Consider the following 18,533-nt stretch of genomic DNA (forward strand, 5'->3'; position numbering starts at 1 on the left):
GTCACCTCTGTTCTCAAGACAGTATATCCCGAAGTCAACGCGCTATACTTCTAACAAAAGCCTACAGTCTACTTGGTTGATTCGATCTCATTCGCTGTGAATGGTCAGGACAATCCACATATGTTTGACTTGGGACACTGGTGGACATATTATGTAACATACGAATCCTGCGTGCTCATGGCTTGTCATCCTGAACCCCAAAACGACGTCCGGGTCGGCGCGCACAAGGCACAACGGGTACCGACAGAATGAATGTTTCCACGAGAGTACTGACCTATTGTCACATTCGTGAATAACATAAGAAAATGGTCTGATAGCCACAATGATCCCACCGCACCGCCTTACCAAGCCGTACACAAAATGATCGTTCTGTCCAGCGTTAACGACATAAAGGTGTTGATTCCGTCTATGCCGAAATGTGTTGCGCCAGCTGCCAAGAAAGACAAAAGTAAACCTTGCTTAACATGGAAGCATAACGTTTGACAGTTGGTCCAGCGCTGGCCTACTTGACACCAAAGACGTCTGGCAGTTAACACGTGGATGCCGGGTATGCTGGTTCTATCTACGTAGCCTATTCCAAATATCGTCTTCCAACTCTTGTAGCGCTGTGAAATCCAAAGGCATCTCCAATTCAAGATACACTTTGACTACGATTTGGTAGCACGGTCGTTCTGATTAAACGGTCTTGCGCACCAGTTGATGAAACGGTCTTGTGCGACGACATATGTCACGAACGTTATTTGTCTGGCCATATTCTGATTGTAATTGTATAGTTGGCTATGTGGCCCAATACTTTGTCTTGTTTGAAATAACAACATGCCAACTGCACCAGACATCAGAGACAAAAACCGTATAATTGATTTACAAAACCGGTCTGGATTTTATCACTAAAGTGTGCAAAAACACACGGAAATATTGTAAATATTACCTTGATCATGTTCACGTGCACATCGTGGGTTTGTCATGACATGTTTGCACGAAGGTCAATATACATATAGAATGGAATAATCATTTTCTAAATCCATGGACACTCATAGATTTTGATTCCCATTTAATATCACCCCAAAATGGAACATCCCCTACTTTGGTAATAGTAGATATCTGCTTCATACCTGACCGATTGCAATGCCGATCGATAAAAAAAGAATGGAGTGAGTCAGCAATTATGTCATCTAACTGAATAAACACCTATTTACTTGCACTGTCGGATGTCCAAAGTTTATTCATATGTATTAATTTATTTTCATCACCCATGAAGACGAAAGTAGGGTAGAGTCATTGCTGAACTATGCAACTGGTCATTCCAAAGCATAATTAACAGAAAGCACTCACAGAGTTTTCGCGATAACCCAAGTTTTCCACGAACAGCGTGTCGGTGTCTGAGACTGGCTCTGTAAATACTAGTGTCAAGTTGGAAAGCTCGGACAATTCTGAAACCAAGTAGTCCCTCTGAGGCGTTTGATTGGCTGACGCCAACTATATGAAATACAACCCACGGAAGTTATTGAGCGATGGAGAACAAACTACACTGAGAGGCTAAACCGAGTTTCGTTGGCCACAACTGACTTCAAACAGGCTGGGATGTCGATCTGCCAGCGTGCAGAGCATTGAGCCGTGATGACGCAAAGATCACGGACTGTTAGCCTTTTTCTCCATTGCAGCTATCTTTAAGGTAAGACTTCATATTAATATTTCAATATCCATATCAACATAGACATTGGGAAAATCAATTCCGACACTGGTTCATTTGAACACGTTCAAATACATCAAATCGAATAAAGTTTTCAGTCTAGTAGAGGGTTAGTCTTCAGGGGACGATTTATTATAACTAAGAACAGCATAGATGTACTGATTGGTGATTCACTTTCATTATCCTTCAATGATTTCACTTCAGTGTAGATTGAGCAGACAACTAAATCCTCATATGTCAAGTAGTTTCCGAAATAATTACACGACACTGTTCTTCACCAACAATATATATATATATATATATATATATATATATATATATATATATATATATATATATATATGTGTGTGTGTGTGTGTGTGTGTGTGTGTGTGTGTGTGTGTGTGTGTATGTATGTATGTATAAAGAAATATATATATAAAGAAAGTTATGAGAATACCGAGTGTACAGTAGTACATATATTAGTTTTCAGGGGATGAATTATTATATCTGAGAACAGAGTAGATGTACCAGTTGGTGTTTTACTTACATCATTCTTATATACATATGTGCATTCTTATATACATATGTGCATTCTTATATACATATGTGATCCACATGGGTGTATGCTAAAGAAAATTTCCACAATTTTCTTGGGACTTGGGACTCGTCTATAAAATATCTTCTTTCACAAGTCTATGAAATATCTTTCATGTATTATATTTAATCATCAATGGCATTGGTGGGAACCCAACCTGTTAGACGTAAACTCTTAAAACAAACGTATGAGAAGCAGCATGGTGAAGCCTAGATTATCCACGAGAAAAGAAATCTCTGCGGCTATCACGTAACGGAATCCAGTTTGAGTTGGTAATCAATACCTGTCAGAAATAATTAAAGTGATGAAAGGTGGTGTTTTCAATAGCCTCGTTAACTAATTTAGCACTTTGAATCAGCCGACGTGCAAATGACATGCATTTGTACAGTGGAATCAATTTCATGGTATTGACATAGGAAACAAGGTAATTTCCTTCAGTGTTCAAAGAATTTCATCTAGTTCAGTCTAATCCATTTTCGAATGGAACACGTTCTAATTGGTATTTCATGATCTTTTCGAGGAGATCGATGATATGGCAAAAACAGACTTTTAATCCGAAAGGTCAGATGTGGTCAGATGAGGAAGTGGATTGGAGAGGCCCAGAATACTTTCATCAGTTAATGAGTAGGCCTGGTACGTGCAATATATTGACAAGATACGTGTCAGCTTTCCTTGTGGATGCTGTAGGTATTGGCCTATATTCTATAACGTTTTTCTATGACATTTATATAGATATTTAGCACATTTAATGCATCGGTTAGTCTTTTCGGTACCTACTTAATTACAAGGCAATAACTACTGACTTACCCCTTCCTGTACATTATAAACATAAGCGATGAAAACAGGTTCGTATTCATAAGAATACTCAGCGTATCGTGTAGTACATTCTCAGTCACTCATAGCTCAGATTTAGGGTGATTCAAAAACATAAAACAAGGACTGGTCGGTTCGGAACGAGTATAGCGTGTCATAGTTGGGTATTCATACTTAACAGCGGCATGGTATCTCGATGAGTTAGCACTATAAAACCAGTTTAAGTGCTAGTGCCAATACATGCAGCCACACATACACACGCATGCACGCAGGCATGAGCGGAATATTCTCAAGTACGACGTTAAACCCCATTTCATCTTACTTAACCTCAACTTATTTGCAGTCATACGACGTCGAGCATATGGTGGAAAAATGCTTCTGTTATCTTTTGACGAAACTCAGTAACACAGCAGCCGTGCATACAAACCTTTAAACACAACGTAGGCGAATCGGATATGAAATAACGATCGGTTACTGGCGTGTGGAAGGGACGAAGGGGCGTGTAAGAATCAAGAAATACATGAAACTAAACATACGTGTGAATCTTCAAACTATGACGTACTCAATTGTTAGTGACTGAAGTTCATTCTAAACATTCTGATGCTTTTTCGTCGCGATTTGGACAGCATATGCCATTCACGATAACAGTAATATCATACATACATTGTACTTCGAAATATGATAGCAATTATCTGGGAACGTTTCCAGACAGCGAGTGATTGTTTTACGGTTGTATATTTACTGGTTTAACGGAATGTCTCGCCAATCAATTTCATACGCTAACTGTAGGATGATAAGATGAAGCACGATGTGACCAAACATTATGAGGAAATGACTATACTAGAGCTCCCTCAGTGATCTGGTGGTGTCTGGCTTATCTATTTCATAGCAGTTAACAACTTCAACGAAATGAAATTCTGGTGTCTGAATATATGGTTAGACAAGTAATGCAATGTCAGCGCATCCTGTATCATGATGAAATGTTGCAAGGATTTGTTAGTTTTCACTGAAGTTGAACAGGCGCTTGTATGAACATCTTTGATTTATAGCTTGCATTTCAAGATTTCCATGTGCATGTAATACATGGGTTACAGTATTTGTTGCAATTGCTACGTTGTCCTTCATGTCAAGATACTGTACATGTAATGAGCAATAATTGGAAATTGTCAAGAAGTCACAATTTCATAACTTTGACTATCTGGAAAGTGCAAGCAGTAAAAAAATCATTTTCCTGAACATTCATTACAAATCATAGTTAAAAGAAGATTCCATACCGACTATATCCTGAACTTTTGTACATGGGCAAATTCACTTACTATTAAATAGATATAATATAATGTTGGCGTGTAATGGCAAGCACATCTTAAGAAATGAGTGAGTGTGTAAATGCATGTTATTTAACGTCTAATCGATATCATAGCAAGGGCAGTTGGGCAGCCCAGTAGTTAAAGCGTTCGCACTTCACGCTACAAACCTGGGTTCGATTCCCCGCATGAGTACATTGTGTGAAGCTCTTTTCTGGTGCCCCCGTTATAAAATTGCTGGAATATTGATAAATGCAGGAGCGTAAAACCAAACTCACTCACTCCCTCACTCGATGTTATAGCTCGTCAAATGGTTGGCCAATCAGCAGTTTATCGGAGTGCACTAAACACAAACGGCCAGCTTCAGCACTGTTGGAACAACTCAACCAAACAAGAGATACTCAGGGCGTCAGTTTCCATATCCACTGAGGATAGGAAAACAAACGCACGCTATTGTTATCTGATCAGGTCTAGTGAAGACCTCACTTTAGAGTAATAGAAATACATCACCCCAAGCGCATTATTCTACTGTGCACTGTCTGTTTATATCTGTTTATATCTGTCTGTTTAAAACAAGCTGAGCTTTAAAGAAGAAAGGAATTTGAACCAGTTCAGATTCCTGTATGTTTAGTGTTGACTCTGCACTTAGGAATATTCCAGTGTGTAAAAGTCGATTCAGAACCAGACAATCCAGTGATATCCATCACGCGCATCTCTTTATGCAACTTGGATATGATGACATGCATTAACCAAGTCAGGAAGCCTGAGTGAGTTGGTCGCCTTTCACGAAAAACATGGGTTACTGAAGATCTTCACAGGTGACATTTTCAAACGGAACCATTCACATCAACCTGTAGATTATTGGAATAATTTGCATAGAAAGAGTGTGTTTGTGGCTTCCGAAAATGACAAAACGACAATGTCTGTCACAAACATTATTGGAATGAACATCATTCAGAGTATTAGTGTTTAATCTGAAAGATGCCCATACAATACAGCAGCGGTCATATTCAGCGGAGACTCCCTAATCAAATTACAGGCCATCGGTTTAAAATTACGTATCATCGCCTGGGTAAATTCAATGATTTGTGACTGGAGTCCCAAAGGGCAAGTTCCTTGCACGTCAGCGCGAAAACGTATAAGCAGAAAACAAACATGGCGGACAATGCAGCGCAAAGCTTGCTATGTGTAACATATCTATTATCTGATGTATGTGAACAGTCTAGCTTATTACGCGGGTGTTTGTGTTAGTGGACGAATAATGTAAATAATTGATCAGATGCATTGTAAATGTTTGTGTATGCCCGGACGAACGACGGTAATTGCTATTCAATCAGTTCATCGCCCCATTAAAGCCTGACATTTGCGTAAATAATACATTGATTTCAGAAACTGAATTAGAGTAAAAATAGGCCACAAACGTCAACGTAAAATGCAAATTAACGGAAACTAGCACACTTAGTAGCTGGTTTATTGGATTTAGGAAATGGCGCCGACTGCACTAAGTATCTTATTTTAATGTCAAACAAACAGTATAGACTAATGGGAATTACATAATCACGTTTTGTTTTCTTTTGCAGGAGGAGTGTTTATTGTTGTTGCGTCTATTTTAGACAAATCTTCAATGACACGACCTTATAGTCCATGGAGTCATTTATATATATATAGACCGCAATCACAATATCAGTGGTTCACTGCAATGTGGAACGCTGTTGTCTGGAAATAATGTCCGTGCTGCACGCATACCGACAGTTATCAATGCTTCTTTGTTGACAAGAGAGATTCCGTTTCGTCCTGTTCTTGTCATGAAGACTTCAACAGTTACTGTTTTTCGGTGACCCTTTCATTAAGTAGATCGAGTATTTCTTAAAAGTTATCGGCGTTCCAAAAGAGATACCGGCAGTTTTGTGGCTGATACAAATCTATTCGACGCTACCACACATGTATTTCATGTATTTCAGGGCAGGACAGCAATCCCTAGTGCATACTTGTGGAGATAATGCCCTCTATAGTGTTAGAGCGAACTCATTGTGTAGTTTCCACGTTGTTTTTAACTAGTAATAGAGACAGCTTAGAAATGAATGTATATATCCCAAAATTTACAACTTCGTTCAACATTACGTACTCTCTTCAAGTCAAATTGTATTTCGGTTCAGGTCTAGATGTAACGGGCTAGTAACGGGAGTGGTCAGTGTTGACTCAATTCCACATGCCATCGCCTTCCAGTTGCGTATGTGGTTGCTCATGCTGTTGAGCACGCGGTTGCCTGGTCCAGGCTCGATCATTCACATATGAACGCTATATAGCTGGAATACTGTTGCTGAGTGAGTATACCAGTACTTTCTGCAAAGGGTTCATTTAAAGCATGACGTTGAATGTCAGGGAAAGTTATCTTTTCATTTTGTACCCATTTATCTGTCATATTTTTCCTTTGCTTTCGTCAGTCAAATAGGGCGCTCTGTCTCCTGTTTCTTTAGATGAACCAAAATGAACGTGCCGTCTGAGATAGGAAGAAATAAATAGAAGTTATGCCATGATTATAAGAACTTAGATCTAATATCGCGTATACAAATGACGCTCTAGGATGACAACCAAATCATTCAGTGCCCACACTGCGTTTGATAGATTAAGAATTGACGTCAAACCACCAAACACAGAGACATTGCAACAGATATGCCCATAAATATCACTGAGCTCAGCGAAACATCAAACCAGACACAACAAAATTTTGGTTACCCGATTCCAATGCATTATCTCACCTCACAAGAGATACACGTCTTTTACGACTTCGGGATCAAGATGAGATGTGAAATATCCACTCCATCAAATGGACTCTCATATCCGTAATGATAACAATGACCTTTAAAGAAAGAAAACACCTGCTAGTATTAATAAAAATGAACTAATCAACAATGCCTAGTTTTTACCAATATCATCTGCTTGAATATTTCAGTTCAGGGTTTTACTCTTAATGCCTCTTAGCATATTATGAACATACATGTTCTTTTTTCACATCAAAGGAAGCATTGTCTGAGTACCAATTACTGCAGCATGGTTGACAATATTCTTAGGTGTTCTCTGGTGCTCATCAGGAAAAGAAACCATAACGACAAAATCGCGTAAGCGCTTTGTGGTAAGCTTAGCAGTCTCCAAGGAGACACGTGGTCCTTGTTTTGACAATGTCTTCTAAAGTTTTGCAAGTGAAAATATGAAAATGGTAGGTTTATGCTAAGCTCATGTTCATATTTTACAATATGACGTCTATTCTCACCAAAGGTGGACGGTAAAGTTCCAGTTTTGATTTCTTTAGAACGCGAGTGTAGTTTCTGTAATTCAACATTAATACGAAGTAGGAATATATATCTGTTTATAAAGCACTCGGGACTCATGACATGAATAAAAAGGGACGCATGATCATGGTCTTTGTCTTTTGAATATCCACGCAGCATTGTCATTAATAATTCTCTGATTCATCACCCATAATGTAACCATTATAAAATAGGAGTAGTTTTACAGAAGCAGCTTCCGCCCGGTCACAAACACACGAAAAGGTAAGTCAGTTGTTCATATAATGAAGTGAGAGACTGTTTGTGTTTTTCTAGTGCGACATACAAGTCACACTCGATCAATGTATTCACGTCAGAAGGGACTCTTGAAAGTCCGAGTTAGAATATTGACCTTCAGTAACCCATACTTGTCGTGAGAGGCTACTAACGGGACCGGGTGGTCAGGTTCGATAACGTGGATGAGACATGCCATCGGTTCTCAACTGCGCAGATCCAAGCCAATGTTGTTGATCACTGGATTGTCTGGTCCGGACTCTATTATATACAGGCCGCCATATAGGTGGAAAATTCCAGAGTGTGGCGTAAAACTAAATTCATTCACTTGCTCATGCCAGAGGGAATGTCCACGGTTGGAAGAAACTGTGAGTAGATGATCTATTTTCTTGTACTTCCGCCTTGAATTGACGGAATTTGTGGCTAGGTAGTTCAGACCCGTTTCGGAATGTGTTTTGCATTCTACATACTAGTATATATGTAATCCACGTTATACAATTTTAACCCAGGTCAAAAATGCATCTTTTATTCCCGACGAAAATATATACTATGCTTAAGAATACTTTACGTGGATATATTCAGTAAGTATTCTGAGAATTCGATTTAAACACTCTTTTTAGTCATGAGTAGTAAATCGATAAGCATTTCATTGAATTATAACGGAATTTCTATGTGATAGGTTGAGATTTGGCAGCATTACAGCATGCCAACTTGCTTGGAAAAGCCCAAGCCCAAGCTGAAACCCCAGTTTAATGTGAACATGTATCACTGCACTAAACTCATTTGATTGGACTACAAGCCTTTTATGGTTGACATATTCGATGCTGCTTTCCAACAAAAACAGCAATCCACGATGCCCAGGGAAATTGAAGACGTATCGCTGATGCAATTTCTGTTCCAAAATTAGAACCATGAGCAGTTGTATTCCTTTATGATTTCGCCTCAATTTCCAAATTACCATACTTTCAATTTTCTGGATTTTTAATCTTGAGTGGAAATAAATATTGACATACTTTCTTTATGTAATATTATCCATGTCGATATTACGAATATAACTTGAAAGCCCTTAAGGTTGCCTTTTCCGTGCTATTACAACCTGCCTGTCTCACAAATAACCTTGGCCCGGGGGAAATTTGATCCTCATTAAGGCACTATAAATCGACACCATCAATGTATGTGCATGTCTGTCTGTTGAAAAACGGAGTAGTTATGAAACCTGATGGATTTTGGTTTGCTTCAACATAAATGCTTGGTTCCCTATTTTGCAGTTTCTCCTTTTCTCCATGGACGTGGTATGTTTGTGATTATCGTTTCATGATTCAAACCTTTCATTCCTCCAGAAAGGTTAGCTTCAGAGATGTGATCAATTAAGTTATTACTGCTAAGGTCACTGTTACATCATTCAATATTCAATCTCAGGGACACATCTTTCAGTGACCTAAGCTAACAGACAAAAGAAACGAAGCCATGTCGAAATGACTGATGTTACCACATGACCAATCAACGTTGTGAATAAGGACAGTGAAGTTTAATTACAGGTGTATGGGCAAGATGTATCGGTCGTTTCATTGAAGTAGCAACAAATAAAGGTTCCATGAGTCACTGTTTAAATGAAGGAATGAAGTCTCCAGTACTCTATCGCAGATGTAAACAAAATAACACACGTTGTCAGTATCTGGTATGTCCATCGTGGGCATCGATGCAAGATCTGACTCTACGACGTGCTGGGGACGTCAAACGTCTGTAGACACGAGCCCTGCCATCATTTCTGGAACCAGCTTTCGTCTGAGATCATCACTCTCTGCCAGTGTCTGTTTTGCCGCTGGCGAAACGTGCGTGTGGAAGACACTGACGGCGATGTTGAAGCCTCAGTCGTACACCACGGCAGATACCGTATTGTCCGAGTCGTCATGATGCTGTTCCTCGATTGATATGATGTCCAGGCTCAGACGCTGCTGATGACGTTTTCTCAGGTGCATGACACACGCTGTAGAAAATAATGGTCCTCGATGGCCTGTCTAAAACTCTGCCAGTAGTTCATCATCAACCTAGTGACTCTTACACGTGTACACTAATCGGGGCATGGTCGCTGAAGCTGACTTGAAGGTCTGATGTCAAGAAACGTTTGCGTGGACACTTCTACCCCTAAGATGCATGTTTCATGCAATCCATTCAAAGGATTTTCGTGCTTCACGAAACTCTGTTGCAGTGGTACTGTTCGCCCAAACACAAAACGTTTTCATTACAAATGTTAGAGAAGCGTTGTGGCGATTGTTTTAAGCTCTTAACTACCTACAAGATAGTTTAGCTGGAGTGCAAATTATCAAATTTTGGTACCGTTTCTTTTGCCGTTTAATAAAGTCAATTTACAAATTTACGCTTTGATCGCATGGTCGACGGATTATGCCTGTTGCATTGCATATTTGAAATTAGAACATAATTTAGTGATATCAGTCTCGTCGTAATGTGATAAACTTAAAAATACCTACCTCTGCAATAAGAAAAGTTGTGTTCTAAGTCTTTTACTCGAGCCCTGGCACGTTTTACCTGTTCGTTTGGGAGATTATCGCCGAGACTATAAAGTGGTCTCAGAATGTTCCCTGTTTACAAAATGGGTTTACAGATCGAAGAAGGGTATGTTAAGATGTACAAAGAGCAAGTAAGATTTCTGTGAATAACATCATAGTGTTATTGTGAAATACAAAAGTTCACTTTTAGATCATAAATCAACAAACATTCTGTAATCATTGTATAACTTTAATCAAACTATACGACCTCTCAACAAACATTCTGTAATCATTGTATAAATCTAACCAAACTAAACGACTTCTCAACAAACATTCTCTAATCATTGTATAACTCTAATCAAACTAAACGACTTCTCAACAAACATTCTGTAATCATTGTATAACTCTAATCAAACTAAACAACCTCTCAGTGCGACTGAATACTAGTATCCAAGTGGTTAAAGTGTTATCCAAAGACCCGTGTTCGAATCGCCACATTGGTGAAATGAATAAAGGACATTTCAGGTGTCACAGGCCATGATATTGTTGGAATATTGCTAAAAGCGGCGTAAAACTAAATTCATTCACTCACTCACCAAACGATCTCCCAGGTTCCAGGTTCCAGGACTCAGTCACAAGACTATCATATGATGTGTTAGTTATAAATTACTCTACGATTCGATGTACTCCTGTATTTGGTTATCACTACGTAGTCCATTGAAACCGTACTCACGGGCTTGGTCGGAATTTCTCTTCTGTCGTCTTTGCCGCCGTGTTTGCCACTAGCAATATGATATTTCTCCAGAAAGTAGGCAATGGTGTTGACATTATGGGATATGCTATCGTGGGTAGCGTGCACATAGCTTCGGAGAATTCGTATGACACAAGGTCATAATCCACACATTAACTTAAAGGTCAAGGTTATACAAGGGTGGCGCTGTGCATGGTCACATGATGATGAGATTTAGAATGTAGAATTGCCGGTTCGGGTGATATGTCCTTTTAGTGTGTAGTGGTTAACAGATCTCACTACTAAACTGGATATGACGAATACTGATGGTGATGTTCTGAAACAAGAAGTGTGTCAGTGTGACCTAATTATAATTTCAATAAGTAATGATATGTCGCTCTTTTGTGACATCGACTAGAGACAACATTCGATCAATATGCTGATGATGAAATTAGCAGGATTCTCTCTATGAAAGTCGCGTTGATTATTAATATGTAATAGGCATGTGTTGATGTTCGCAAAACAGGCCAGCGTATTCCAATTTGGCACCGTGGTGTTGATTGAAACCAGAACTCCGATGTGCCTGAAACGTAGGTTAAACTTCTCATACAAGTCCTGTGATCTCATTTGCGAATATATATTCCAATTCTTGTGTTTAAAGAAACCGTCCAAAAAGTACGCTAGTACACATGTTGCCATATATATGGTTCTTTGGTGCCAAAATGTCAGTGACCTGTGAAGGTCCCTGGGTAGAATAGGCCTTCAGCAACCCTAAAAAGCGACGGTGGTCAGTCTCGCTGACTTGGTTCACACATGTCATCGGTTCCCAATTGCGCAGATCGATGTTCATGTTGTTCATCACTGGAGTGTCTGGTCCAGACTCGATTATTTACAGACCACCGCCATATAGCTGTAATATTGCTGAGTGCGGCGTAAAACTAAACTCACAGACTCCGAGTCAGTACCTTTTAGATGGTATGAGCTTTCGAGTACATTTTTTATTTTGCATGATGTTTTTTAAATCTTGACGGTACTGGGCATGTTTTCTACCTTGATTACGAATCCTTGATTGCGATTATGGCATCCTCGGGTTGTATGTTGTCTCATTTAGTGAGTCACCTGTAACAATTTCATTTATCGCATATTATAGTGGTGCTTAAATATGGCACCATTATCGTATTCATACACACTGTGCAGGTTGACTGGACGAGAGCCAGCTAGGGCAACATGGGCCACTTCCTGCTCTGTTTCAGTTTGTGCAATGCAACAATCACGCAGTGGCCGCGATACAGGTGTGCGCTCTAATCATACAGCCATAACCAACTCAAACATGCTGGTAATACCATGCAAGACAGACATTCATCATGTCTATGTTCTCGTTTGGTCTTTCAGTTTAGGCGACCCTGGTATGGTGATCTACCTCCAGTTCTTGGCGATCTATAGCACGTTTTAATATTGTATCGTCCTCTATAGTTAAACTGTCTTCATTTACTAGTTTTACATATCTGTCTGCGATAATCTAGTTGTTCTATTGTCCTTCGTTAACAGATTTTTACCATTAACTATTATGTATCATATTAATGGTTGTCGTCACGATATGACTGACATATTGCCCATGTGACAATAAAGTTTAACTCACTTAGTTTCGGCATGACTGTTTGACATACTCCTTGTGCACTGATCGTTTTTCGACTATCTCCAGGATGAGGACTGATTATGTGACGTTCTTATCAACGTCAAATACGACATTAACAAGAGGAGGCTTTAACTTGTGTGCTTGCTACAGTTAGATGTACATACATCGGAGATTGATGAGTGCCATTCACAGCCGCCTAATTCTTTGCAATTCGGTGTACAGAGCTGCCTCTCATGGAAACTGCTGACAAACATGCATAAAATGTTTTACCTGTTTCGGGAGAAACAGGATTGTCTGTAGTTTGTAGGGTCTCAGACTGGCATTTTTGGAATGCCTTGTATGCGAAATCAAGGAGGTCCCCAAAAGGCGTGATCCATATCGGCTGACTACGCCACTGACGTATACAGCTGTCACTAAAATTCTTAATTATCATCAATACAAATTTGCCGAAACCCTTGACATCATATTTACCATATATCACCTTTACAAACCTCTTACCTTGCAACAAACGAGCTGGTGTGTTATTAGGTTTGACATTCTGTTAAATCAGTTAACCAAATGCCTAACAATACTACAATCTTCTTGTCTTTAAATGATAACTCATTTTCGTATCCTTGGTTACGAACTGCTCTAATCAAACACGTGTTCATCGATGAGGGCTTTGTTTTGTCATACACAAATATAGCTGCGCTGATTTCCAGTTGATATCCTGAGGCATAAAACATGTTCGAGATATAATATGTATAACATGTCTCTCAGACGTTTTTCATTGATTCAGAGAAAACACTCACTTAATACCAAGTGCTGGATCATCTTCCAGCGATTCAGTGCATTCTGTTGCTAGACGTTTCGATGGTTCTGCAAATATATCACATAGACTCACCGACTCCCTGTACAAACGTTAGTTGGACTCAAGTATCTATATGAATCGTGCGGATCGTTTGTTACATCCTCTCTCTATAAATGTTTAAAGGGTGTCTGTATCAATACTGGGTTGCGGTGCGAAAACTCGAACAATTACAGGTTTTGTTTCTAAAATAGACCGTTTCTGTAGCTATTGTGACTACCAGTTTGGTAATGGATGAATGTTTCGAGAATGTTTAACGGTGTTCCTTTGCAACACTCTGTGTGAAGCACATTTGTGGGTTACCCATGATGAGACTGCGGGAATATTGCTGCAATTGGCGTAAAACCCTACTCGCTCATTTCTCGGTAATAAATTAAAATAATGTTCACGATCAAATTTATATGCTCATAAAATCACTCGCCAAAGCATGCCCAAAGCGATACATTATTACTCTGGTGAATGGAGGAGTATGCATTCGATTTTCATTATCAGCCCCATGGGAAAAATACAATCCAAAGTGGATATGAGGCGTTTGAAGATTAACAGTCACATTACTGTCTCGCACTAGCAGGTACCCACTCAGTACTGAATAATCAGAGGCATAGTCAGGATGAAGTCACCTGCTTGAAGAGACACAACCAGTAACGTGCTCTCGGGAGTCCATCAGCCGAACGAAGTCACCCATTCATGCACATTTGTTTTTCAATTAATGTCGAAACTTCTAACTGTGTTGAACTGTGTTCCAGCATCAACTGCCGATTCAACGACCTTCTCGGTTTACAAAATGAAGTATTTCATTGGATTTTGAATAAAGCCCCGTTGCTCGAATTGAAGTGCAAGAAGTATTGTGTGTGTAACGCAAGACACGCAAAAATAGAAACATTGGAATGTTGGAGTCGTGCATCTTCTGCATCGTAGGTAGTTTGTGCTGGTACAAGCAGCCAAGCGTACCAAAACAATCTTGACGGCCAAAGGAAACTAACGTGCTGCATGTTGGGCTATTGAAACGTTCTGTTTTCATTTTTCTGTTTTCTGGGCTCTATTTCTGTTTTCTGAAAATTGAGAAACATACCACGAACGATGAAACCTCAACTAAAAAAACGTTAACTCTTAGGATGCACACAGGCGAGTCGGCTGCGGTGGTGAGCAGGTTCCAAGACTGTGGTACCATAATGTGCAGATGCCAGCTCCTCAGGTCCGTGGCAGATTCAGCACGACCACGTCTACAGCAACAGCACCAGGACTGCGTAGGATGTCAGGACAGATAGACTTCTTTGCTCCTCCTTACCGGCAGAAGACGTGGTGAGCGTCATGCTCAAAAATGCAGAAGGAAATGGGAAAACTGTGATGCCGGCGGGGTTGCACTGATGAAATTCTTGAGACACCCGTTCTATCGTTTATGCTATAAATAAACGTGATTTTTCAATACGGCAATGCCCACTATAATACGGAGTGACTAGACAACAACCTTTTTATGAGAAAGCACAACATTCATGCACAGAAATGATATTCAAGGCAACAAGCGTGCCTGTGCACAAACTGATCTTAATGGTAAAGTTATCCCATAGCTTAACACAGACGTTCAACAGCCATAGTTCTCAAGTTGTTTTGTACACCCTCATTTAAACCCCATTGAACGTTTACGGGATATTCTTGGTCAACGTCTGCGACAGTAACAGCTACAGAACATTCAACGTAAACAATGCAGGAAAAGTGGAGTAATATTTCCCAGGACACAATTCCAAATCTGCTGGTACCATGACGATGCCAGGCAGTTCTGGGCTCCCTTTGGGTTCATGAGAACAGATGGTCCTTACACTGACATTCGAGTGTTTCACTCAGTGACTATGACATGCGGCAAATCTGGTAACTTATTATGATCTGTCGCAAATGAACATAGTCTAGAAAACATACCACCTAAGACCTCTTTCGCTTTACTTTTCAGGGTGTATTATATCTTAAAGATCAAAATCATTTTCAAGACTTAGAATATGTCACATAAAGTATGTAGAAGAAGACGTCTTTGGTATTCGTCACAACGTTTCTGGGCTATTCCTTGCCCCTTCATCGGATGAAACAAAAAATATATATCAATTAGTAATACTAATTGTAAAAGAAACCAGTGCTGAATGAATATGCCAAAATTGAATAAGAATCAGAAGCTGAAAAAGTGAGATGTACAGATAATAGGTATATTATATGTTTCCACATTGTTTCCACAATGGAGGAGATTGTACAAGTCGTTAGCGGATGTGGGTATACGCCAGTGACCTAATTGACTTCAGCTGCGGTTGTAATTATATTAACGTTAAAGACTCTAATAGTTTGCTCTTGTACCAGTCGTGGTCATTAATGTTTCTTGATTGTTACCAGTCAATAGAGTGAGAAGGGATTGTTGGTAATGTATTCTGTCATACATATTAATTTTTCACCGACACATACGCCGCTCGTCGTTCTGCTAAACACACAAAGGATAACACATGGCACATTTAACAGCTTTGTGGTCCCACACACGTTCTTGAAAGCTTTACATAAGCCATGGGTATGTCTTAAACACATTTTGAGTATGCTCTGTGGCGTGCGATCTGTGACATTTCGTTGACGCAGCATGCTCTTCGGTGCCAGAAACGGGAAAAGTGGACACCAGACGGAAAACAATAGATCATCAACTTTGAAAGGGTCTTCGCTCTTTCTCTTCACTATTTTCCTTCCTCATGAAGCAGCGGCGTCTCTTCAGTGATTGAGCAAGCGATTACCACCAATGTCACTGATACTCCGTAAAATCTCGACGGGTCAGATTTTGCAGGCTGCGGATCCGTTTCTAAAATAACAACTCAGTTGCCATCATTATGATGAACTCTTTGTGATTGGTTTGTTGTGGTGTCGATTTCCAGTACACACTACTTGATGAGGCTATGTTCTTGTCAATCCACATAGAGAGAGAGAAAGATTCTTTATTTCCTCCAGAACTCAATCCGAAAATTATCGATAGCTATTTCCGAGAGATAATCATTTTTCACCCTGTAACATCATATGGTTACCATAATCATTGAACGCTCTTATTACAAGGCAAACGCTCATTTGATAATTCATTCCGTGGTGAAATATTCAAGCGTAATTGCCACGCTGCTTAGTGTTTAGGGTTAAAAATGCTATTTTCAAAAGTATGCGACATCAATCCACAGAATGGATTCCGAAAGGACACCATAAAGTGTATAGTTAAACAAAATCTATATTGTGACCATATATGGTTAAGTCTATCACAGGAGGTAAATTTTCACGTTAATGCATGATACAAGCAGATCGTTTCACTCCACTAAAGGGATAGTGGGGTAGTCAAGTGGCTTTAAGTGTTCTTTCCTCACGCCTAAGACTCGAGTTAGATTCTCCGGGAGAGCACCACATGTGAAGCCCATTACATGTGACGCTAGCCATGATATTGCTGGAATATTGCTTCCACAGCAAAAAAAAAGCAAGGCATGCTTCAGTTCCTCAGCGAAACTAGCATGGTTTTGGGAAAGTGTAGTGAAACAAGAGCATGAACTTTGCACCATAATTATACTTCAGTGCTCACTAATGTAATGGTACTTCAAAGGTATAGCTAGTACTTCACCAAGGAGACGTGGCCATCATAACATTAACATTATAAAAGTAAACACGTTAGGAGAAGTATTGAGCGCATCGATGCTATATTGGAATCGTCGACGTAATTCAATACCACCACGTGTCAGATGTTACTATTTCTGCGATGCATATTGTTTCCTGGAGACAAACAGTGTCTACAATCGATATCATCCAATGGCTGATTAACAGCTAATTCGTGTAAATCAGTTAGTAAATAGTTGTTATAGATAGATTTTCGAAAAGGGTAATTTCTTTGATCGAAGGCAACTTCTCTCGATTCTAAATACTGTTGTACAAGTGTTTCAATTAATCATTATGATCACATGATGAAGCTGCGTTCATGCATGTCTTCACTGGAGGAGGTGTGTGTGTGGTGGGGGGGTGGGTGGATGGGAGGCGTTCAGGGGGAGGGGGTCACCGTGTTACGAAGGTTATAGGTACGGAGCACTTCGGTGATACTCACTAACTACTATGACAACAAAAGATAACAGAGACACTCGGTCTCATGACCAGCAGAATCGGGATCGATTAAGTAACTTAACTCTGCATAACATTGCTACGTCTCAACCCAATTCAATAAGAATGGACCATCCCTTTGGGGATTCCAGATAAGCATTGTGACAGTAGTTCCTGCTTGTTACGAGAACCGACGTAAATAAAGAACATTCTGTCATTCTACCTTACCTTTCCGATACTGTATGAGTAAACTGTGTGTCGTTTATAGGAGTACTCTAGAAAGGGGTTTCCGACACTGTACCCATTCGATGAATAGAACATAAAGAGTGGACGCTCTGATTACCAGGCTACCTCACCACCCCATGTAAGGATACCATGGGCGGGGTGGAGTGCAACACATACAATCGAGGACCAGATCCAGTTATATATCTGCTGCCATGATAGGAAAAAAATAACTGCTGTAGAAAGCAATATTCATTTATCAGTGCAGGCATAAAGGCAGTACACCCATGTGAACTAATGTCACCTTGTTTTAACTGACAGTGTCAAATGATCTGAGTTTATCCGGTTCCACGTAATAGTTATATACACCTTGCATTGATTACATTGACAGTTTACCAAAGTATATATCATCGACCTCACAGGCAGATAATGACTCATTCCTACTATCACAGCCCATGTCGCTAATTGTATACGTGCGTCATTAACAGTAGATAACGCTGTCAAGGTAGATCACGTCCGATGCGTACACTAACAGTGTTTACATTACTGGGTACATTACTAAATGCA

General features: G+C 39.8%; 1 protein-coding gene across 1 annotated transcript in view; it reads left to right on the forward strand.

Moving 5' to 3' along the window:
* The first annotated feature begins 1,602 nt into the window (after positions 1–1,602).
* The window catches only part of LOC137278408 (probable G-protein coupled receptor 139), a 63,694-nt gene continuing 46,763 nt past the window's right edge, over positions 1,603–18,533 (forward strand). Inside the window, exon 1 of the mRNA XM_067810713.1 lies at positions 1,603–1,672. The gene's annotated coding sequence lies outside the window, so the exon portion shown is untranslated. The remainder of the gene's footprint in view (positions 1,673–18,533) is intronic.

Source organism: Haliotis asinina, chromosome 3, assembly GCF_037392515.1.
Source record: "Haliotis asinina isolate JCU_RB_2024 chromosome 3, JCU_Hal_asi_v2, whole genome shotgun sequence".
Taxonomy (NCBI): Eukaryota; Metazoa; Mollusca; class Gastropoda; order Lepetellida; family Haliotidae; genus Haliotis; species Haliotis asinina.